The sequence below is a fragment of the Ochotona princeps genome, chromosome 7 (genome assembly GCF_030435755.1).
Source record: "Ochotona princeps isolate mOchPri1 chromosome 7, mOchPri1.hap1, whole genome shotgun sequence".
NCBI lineage: Eukaryota > Metazoa > Chordata > Mammalia > Lagomorpha > Ochotonidae > Ochotona > Ochotona princeps.
Genome location: NC_080838.1, coordinates 5346965 through 5355342, shown reverse-complemented (window position 1 = coordinate 5355342; position 8378 = coordinate 5346965).

Genomic DNA, 8378 nt, shown 5'->3' with positions numbered 1-8378 from the left:
ATTCTAGGGCTTTCCTCAGGGCTCCAGTCTTGACAGGCCTTTAGACTCTTTCTTACCTCTTTGGGTTTGACTTCCTATGAAAGAGTACAAATATCTGACCCAAAGACTTTCAGTATATGTTATTCAAAAAGAAAGGAAACAGGAAGATATTCCATTCTACCGGTTCGCTCCCAGATAACCTGCCATAGCCGGGGGGTGGGCCAGGCCGAAGCAGAACCTGGAGCCCAATCTTTGTCTCCGCTGCAGGTGGCAGGAACCTGCCTACTTCCGCCACCACTGCCCTCAGCCTGGGGTGTGCGCTTCAAGGAGGCTGGCATCAAATGCAGAGCCAGGACCAGCCTTCCCGACATGGCAGCTCATCCTCACTGCCGAGCCCCAGGCCTGCCCCCATCAGAGCCTTGCTTTGTGTGAGAGCAGAAAGTTTGGTTTACTTTCCCTTTGCAGCAGTCTGAGTTGCGTGGCTCCTGGCGTGATGCTTACTGGCAACGTGAATTTAAGTTTTTAAACACAAGTGCTGTGTGTTGTGGCACGGCCATTCCCAGGGAATCAAGAAACCACTTTAAGATAGGTTGGTTGAAAATAAAGTTCTGCTTTGGTTTTAAGAATTATCAGATTTATAAAAACACACAGAGAAAATACTGTATGTATAGAGAGGGAGAGACAGAGAAAGCAGTCGATCTGCTGGCACACTCCCCAAATGGCTGCATCAGCCCGAGCTGGGCTAGTCTGAAGCCAGGAGCCAGGTGCTGCTTCTGGGTTTCCCATGGGGGTGCAAGGGCCCAAACTGCTTTCCTGCACTGCTTTCCCAAGCCAAAAGAAGGGAGCTGGGTTAGAAACAGAGCAGCTTCCCCTATGGGATAGCAGCACTGCAGGCAGAGGGTTAGGGTGCCAGCATGCCAGCCCCAGGAGCATACTTCTAAAAATAGGTGGCTGGTTTAGTTTCCACTGTTCCTGTTGAAAAATTCTTACAAACTCAGTGACTCGAAACAATAAAAATGCATTAGCAGTTTTAGGTTGGGCATCCAGTGTGAGTCCGACTGGGCTAATCCAGACTCGCGGGAGAATCTGTTTCCTGCCTCTCCTTCCCCAGATGCTGGAGACTGCCTGCATGTCTGGGCCCATCGCCCTGCCTCTGTCTTTTTCATTGTTGTTCTATTATTCCATAGGCACAAGGATTTCCCATCGCCACCACTGCATCCCCCTCCAAATGATTACAATTGTGTAAGCCTTTGGCAACAATCACACATCCGTTTACACATCTCTACATGTGTCATGGTATAGGTAATGGAAGAAAATTCTACCATTCGAAGCCAGCGACAACCAGCCTCTCAAGGATTCTGCTTCTAATGTTGCATGTTTGACTCCAAGCAGAGCCAGGAAAGGGCCTCTGTTTGTTTTAAGGCCGTAAGCAGAGAGCTGGATTGGAAGTGGAGCAGCCAGGATTTGAACTGGCAGCTGTGTTGGGTTCCATCACCAAAGGCAGAGGATTAGCTTGCTGTGCCACCACACCGGCCTCAAGGGCCTCCTATCCAAAGGACTTATGGATTAGACGGAATCCATCCAAAGAGAACTGCTCCACCTTGAGTTCCTTCCTTCCTTCATGGACGTCTCAGATTCATGGTTTCCAGGCCCTCTCTGGGGCAAAGGTCATTCCACCTGCAGCAACGCAGGTAAGAGCATCTTCATTACAACATTTGAATCAGTCATGAGTTGGAAATAAAAATTCTGCTAGAGGAACAAGTTTCAGCGATTACACATAAAGCTGTTGGAGTACAGCAGTCCCCCCGGCCCAGAGTTTCTCTTTCTGTGGTGTCAACCTGTGGTCAACCATGATCTGAAAATACTCAATGGAAAATCCCAGAAAAGAAACAATTCGTAAGCTTTCAGTTGATTGCTCTCAGTAGCAGAGAGCTTGTTCCCACACTTGACCATCACCCTCCTGTCCAGGGTGCCCGCCCTGCATTGGCAGCCTTTGTGGTTACCAGTGTGGCAGTGCCTGTGTTTGTGTAACCCTTATTTTCCATAATAATGCCCTCAGAGTCTAAGACTTGTGTTGCAAAGGAGACACCGGGCCGTGAACCCTGGAAGGACAGATCAGCTCTGGCACCATGTGGCAAACCTTGCAGGGCTTATGGGACAGAGGTCCATGATTTCAGGCATCCACGGGAGTCTTGGGACATTGGCTCGAAGGGTAAGAGGGAACTGCCACGCTGTGGAAGCTTCTGAAAAGACAATGAGCCCGACACAGGAGGAAGTGGAATCCCACATTGACACCTGGCCTTGGCCTGTCTTGGGCAGGTTTTGGGGCAGGATTAGACATGCCTTTTCACTCTGTTGTCGTTTAGGGCTCCGGGCATTGTTTATTACAAGCAAGTTTGACTCCCAGCACCCCCAGCTCCTGCCCAAACTTAATTCAATTTTCAGAGAAGTGTGTTTTTGGGCCTGGCGCAATGGCTCTATTGGCTAATCCTCCCCCTTCCATTGCCAGGATCCCATAGGGGCACCGGTTCATATCCCAGTTGTTCCACTTCCCATCCAGCTCCCTGCCTGTGGCCTGGGAAAGCAGTCAAGGGACGACTTGAGTTGCCACTACTGCCCTTGAGGGTCTGCATTAGCAAGAAGCTGAAATCCGGAGCTGCAGCTGAGGCTGAAACCCACACACTCCAGTGTGGCACGTGGGAATGTTAACCAGGGTCTTAACCACTAGGCAGAAGACTCACCCCCAACTGTCCCCTCTTTTTTTAAAAAGAAAAAGATTTGTTTGTTTTTATTGGAAAGGCAGATATACAGAGAGGAGGAGAGACAGAGAGGAAGACCTTCTGTCTGCTGATTGACTCCCCAAGTGGCCATGATGGCCAGAGCTGAACTGATCTGAAGCCAGGAGCCTTTTTCTTGGTCTGCCATGCGGGTGCAGGCTCCCCAGGCCACAAACAGGGATCTGGATGGGAAGCGGGTCCACTGGGATTAGAACTGGGGCCGTATGGGATCCTGTGCGTACAAGGTGAGGATTTTAGCCGCTAGACTCCCTTGCCTGGCCCTCAGCTGGCCGTTTTAAACCAGCTATTTATGTTTGCCAAGGCATTGAGTGAACTCCTTATTTATTTGTACATTAACCCCTTATTATTAGACATAGGGTTTGCAAATATCTTCCCTGTTTTATAAAACTATAGGTCATAGTCATTTTACTGATTGTTTGCTTTTCCATGAAGAAAAGGAGGTGCCTTTAAAAGCAGGCCAAAGTTGTTCTCTCCTTAGATGCAGAGAAAAGCATTTGATAAACTGAAATACCACTTCATGTTAAAACCCTAAGCAAGATAGGCACAAAGGAGCATTTTGCAACACAATCAGAGCCATATATGAAAATCTCAGTGCCAACATTTTACTGTACAGGAAAGTCTGGAAGTTTTTCTGCTAAGATCTGGAACTGGACAAGGATGCCCACTTTCACCATTGCTGTTCAACATAGTATTGGAAGTCATCACTATTAGGCAAGAAATGTGTAAGACTTTCATTCAAGAAAAGACATACAAAAGTAAAGAAACAGACACTGTCATCTCATAAATGAACAGCGTCATAGAGACAAGATAGCAAAAAGCAAGAGCTACAGTGTGCATCCCTGGCCCCAATACAACACTTAAACATACCTTGACAGCAAGACGCTGGGTTCTCTACCGTTGCTTGTGCCCACAACACCATGACAGAAGGCTGGAGTCGAGACTACAACTGAAAGACTGTATTATAAATTACAGGGGAAATGGAGAGGGAAGAAGGGATAGGATACAAAGGGAGGGGAGGAGGAGTTGAACCCGATACATACAAAACAGTAAAATGGAAAATAAGACTAAAAAAAGAAACTTGTGGGCTTGGTGTGATGGTTCAGTGGCTAAATCCTCACCTTGCGTGTACCACCAGGATCCTCTATGGATACCGAATCATGTTCTGGCTGCTCCACCTCCCACCCAGCCCCTTGCTTGTGGCATGGGAAAGAAATAGGGGATGGCCAAAAACTTTGGGACCTTGCACCTGTGTGGGAGACCTGGCAGAGGCTTCTTGAAGTTCCTGGCTCCTGGCTTCCGATCAACTCAGCTACAGCCGTTGCAGCCACCTGAGGAGTGAATCATTGGACGGAAGGGTTTCTCTTTCTCTCCTCCTCTCTGCATACCTTACTTTCCAATAAAAATAAATGAATCTTTTAAAAACTAGAGGTAAGAAGCAAAATCTTCTTTCACCTTCTACAAAATCAGCTCTTCATGGCCCAGCGACCTAAATCTGCACCCAGAAACTGTGAAAGCAAAGCATAGGAAATACTCTATAAGATAGAGGCATTGGAAAAGACTTCTTAGAAAAGTCACCAAACACATAGGCAGTCATAGCCAAAGATGAACAAATGGAACTCCATCACACTAAGAAGCTTCTGTACGGCACAAGAAACTGTCAACACAGTGAAGAGGCGACCAATAGAATGGGAGGAAATCTTTGCACACTGCACAGCAGATAGGAAACTAATACCCAGGATCTACAGAGAGCTTCAGGAACAATGACAGCAAAACAGACAAACCTATTAAGAAATGGGCAAAGGTTATAAGCTGACATTTTTCAACAGAACAAATTCAAATTGCTAATGGACATGTGAAGTAATTCTCAGGCTTCCAAGCAGTGAGGGAAATGCATTAAAAAAAAAAAAACCCATATTCTCACCTACCTCCAGTGAGAATGACCTACATATGGAAACCTACTAATAAAATCTGCTGGTGTGGATGTGGGAAAAAAGATATCCTACCCCGCTCTTGGTGGGAGTGTAGGCTAGCGCAGCCAATATGGAAGTCAGTATGGAGAGTGCTTAGACAACTGAAAATTGATATACCTTAAGACCGAGCAACCCTGCACCTGGGAATGTATCCAAAGGAAGGGAAATCTGCGTGTGAGAAAGTGACCTGTGTCCCTATATTCATGACAGCATTGTCCACAGCAGCGAAGACATGGAAGCAACCCAGATGCCGGCTGAAAGAGAAATGGATAAAGAAGCTGTGGTACATCTACTCCAGGTGGTCCGACTCAGCCATTATAAAGAATGAAATTCTACCATTTGCAACAAAATGGTCCCAACGAGAGATCACTACGCTCAGTGAAATAAACCAATCCCAAAGGACAAACAGCATATGTTCTCTGATAGAAGACAAAATTCATACCAAATACAGAACAAATGTGCATATGTGTATATGTATGTATGTATTCTCACACAAGAACTGTATAATGGAGACCAGCACACCAGGAAGAAAAGATATACTGCGGGATGCGTCTCTACTCCCGGGTAAAAGGACTGTTACATACACCTGGACAATAGGCTACTGGGTTTTCCACCATTGCCAGTACCTACAGTGCCATGATACACTTGAGTAGCAGAAGGTTGGACTTGTGACTGTTGCTGAAGGGCTGTTATTATACTATACTATTGTAATTGTACGGGGGGAAATGTTGGGGGTGGGGAGGATGGGGAGGGAGGGAAAAAGGTGAGGCGAGGGGTGGGGAACCCCTGTACCTACAAAACTGTATCATGAAAGCTGCAGCTGACACTGAAGGCCAGAAGCAGGCTGCCAGGCTCAGAGCCATGCCCTGGTGAGGAGGAGGCCACAATTGCCCCTCCTCGCTCTACCACTGTTGGGCAATACAGCCGTTTTGCCTCCTCTTGCTTGTTGAAGATATGAGATTCTTTTAAGAGGTTTTATTTCATTTATTTAAAAGGCAGAGAGAGAGAGAGAGAGAGATCTCCTATACACCGATCCACTCCTTAAATGTCCACAACAGCCAGAACTGAGCCATGCTATAACCAGGAAGCCTGGAGCTCTGTCCAGGTCTCCACGTGGGTGGCAGTGACCTGAGTACTTGGGGCCATCTTCAATGGTTTTCCCGGGCACATTAGCAAGAAACTGGATGAGAACTGGATTGCAGCTAGAACTCCAACCTGTGCTTATAAGGGATGGCAGTGTAACAGGTGGTAGCTTAACTTGCTGTGCCACAACATATGAGATTTTTGACAAGAGTAGTTTGTTAGTCACGCCCTCACCCTGGCAACATGCAAGCTTGCTAAAGTTAACAGTGGAATCCAGGATCTGAAGTTCAAATCCTGTCCACGTTTCTTACCAGCTCTTCTTCCAATCCCTGTGAGTCTCATGTTGCCGGGCTGGTAACTGGGAGTAGGTTAGGGGGGCAGGGATAATTCTTTCACAGGGAGGCTGAGAGACCGCTGCCTCCGTGTGTGACATTGCTCGTGCAGTGCCACTGGAACTGAGGCTCGGGGATGGCTTTCCCACTAGACTCCTAGCTTCTCTGAGCATGATAGTCCGGATGCTCTGCTGTTGGTGCCAGCAGCGTGCCTGGCCAAAGGGAATGCGTCTGGTTCCTGTTCTCTTGCCAGCTTCCCTCTGCATCCCCTGTCCTTTGGATTTCTGCAGGCCTTCCTGCAGGGCAGGGCCAAGTGCTGGGCATGGGGCATTTTTGGATACCATTAGGGAAGTTAGAATTCTTGCTAGCAAGCGCTTTTGCTTCCTGAAATTGAGATTTCTGTGAAATGCGTTATGCAAGAGTGGAATTTGAACACAATCACTCGCTGGATTGCCTGGGGCCAAGGTGACTTAACCCCTTCCCAGTTCCTGGGGCAGCTGGGGTTGGCCCAGTCATGCAGATTTGGGAGGTTAAAAACAAACCTGCCCAAGTTGCTGTGAAAGAAAACTTTCTCAGCACAACCCACCCTGCTTCTTGGAGAAGAGAGCAAAGTGTTTTTTTCTTTCCCAAGCCAAGGACTGTCCCCTCTGCTTTGGGAGAGAAAAGACCATTTCTTGCAGGGTCTGTGGAAACACTTCCACAGTGACGTACCTATGTGTGGGTTCCCCCCCTGCTGCTTTCCAAGACTGTCTGCTTGAAACACGTGCTTCTGCCTCATGACATTCCCCTGTCCTGCCCCACCCAGGTCTCTATTCTACCTGTGCCATCAAAATCTCATTTCCAGGGAGGAAGGCAGTGCCTCTGGTTGGTGAGAAGTGACGGGGAGGCTCAGCAGCCTGGCTTCTGGTCCCTGGTGGAGACTTACGCTCAGTGGGCTGGAGACGGGACTGACCTGGTTTCCTGACAGGCATACATTTTTGCTGGTGATTGAGTTAAGATCTTAGAAGCGTGTCTTTTAGGAAAAGCTATGGTGTGTGTGTGTGTGTGTGTGTGTGTGTGTGTGTGTGAAATCTACCCAGATGTTTATTTTTGTTCACAGTGTTTGGTTGTCCACTTAGAATTTTAAGAACGTCATGTATTTATTGATTTGAGTTGGAGAAAGCAGAGAAATAGAGAGCTCTCCCGCCCAGTGGGTAACGCCCCGAATGCCTGCAAGCAATATGATCCGGATCTCCGGGTTGAATGGTATGAACCCCATTCCTCGAGCCCTTACCACTGCCTGGCAGGAAGCTGGGGCCAAACTTGAACCCTAGGTATTCTGACATGGGACCTCAGGGCTGAATATCTGACTTCCTTCTAGAATTTTTATTCTTTACCAACACAACCTGGAAGTTCTGCAATTTCCTGTGTCTAAAATGTTCTCTGCCAAAGGACCCACAATTCCCTTTTCTTCCTCATCAGCCTCTGAAAGATGTCTGCTAGCTGAATTATTACTATTCTTTATGTACCTGATGGTTTGCATATATACTGACAGGCACCTAAATGTCTGCTTCTGATTCCCATAAAATGAATACACTTACTCATTTGGCTCTAGCAAGCTTTTTTTGTGCCTTAGATGTACTTCCTAGCAAATTATTTTTACCAGAATCCCTTGGCGTTTTTTTTTTTTTAATTGGAAAGTCAGATATACAGAGAGGAGAGGCAGAGAGGAAGAGTTTCTATCCACTGATTCACTCCCCAAGTGGCAGCAATTGCCGGAGCTGAGCTGATCTGAAGCCAGGAGCCAGGATCCTCTTCCAGGTCCCAAGACTTTGTGCCATCCTCGACTGCTTTCCCAGGTCACAAGCAGAGAGCTGGATGGGAAGCGGGGCTACTGGGGTTAGAACTGGTACCCACATGGGATCCGGGCATGCAAGGTGAGGACTTTAGTCACTAGGCTACTGCACCAGGTCTGCCTTGATGTTCTTTTGATTAATCCATCTGTTTGTCATAGATTTACTTATTTGAAAGGCAGGGCAAGGAAATCTTCCATCTGCTAGTTGGCTTCTAAGATGGTTGTAACAGCAGACCTGGTTCAGGCCAAAGCCAGCAGCCAGGAGCTCTGGCCACTTCTCCTGTGTAGGTGCAGGGGTCCAAGCGTGTGACCAACTTTCTGCTGTTTTCTCAGCTGCATTAGCAGGCAGATAAATCAGAAGTGGAGCAGCCAGGACTCAAAC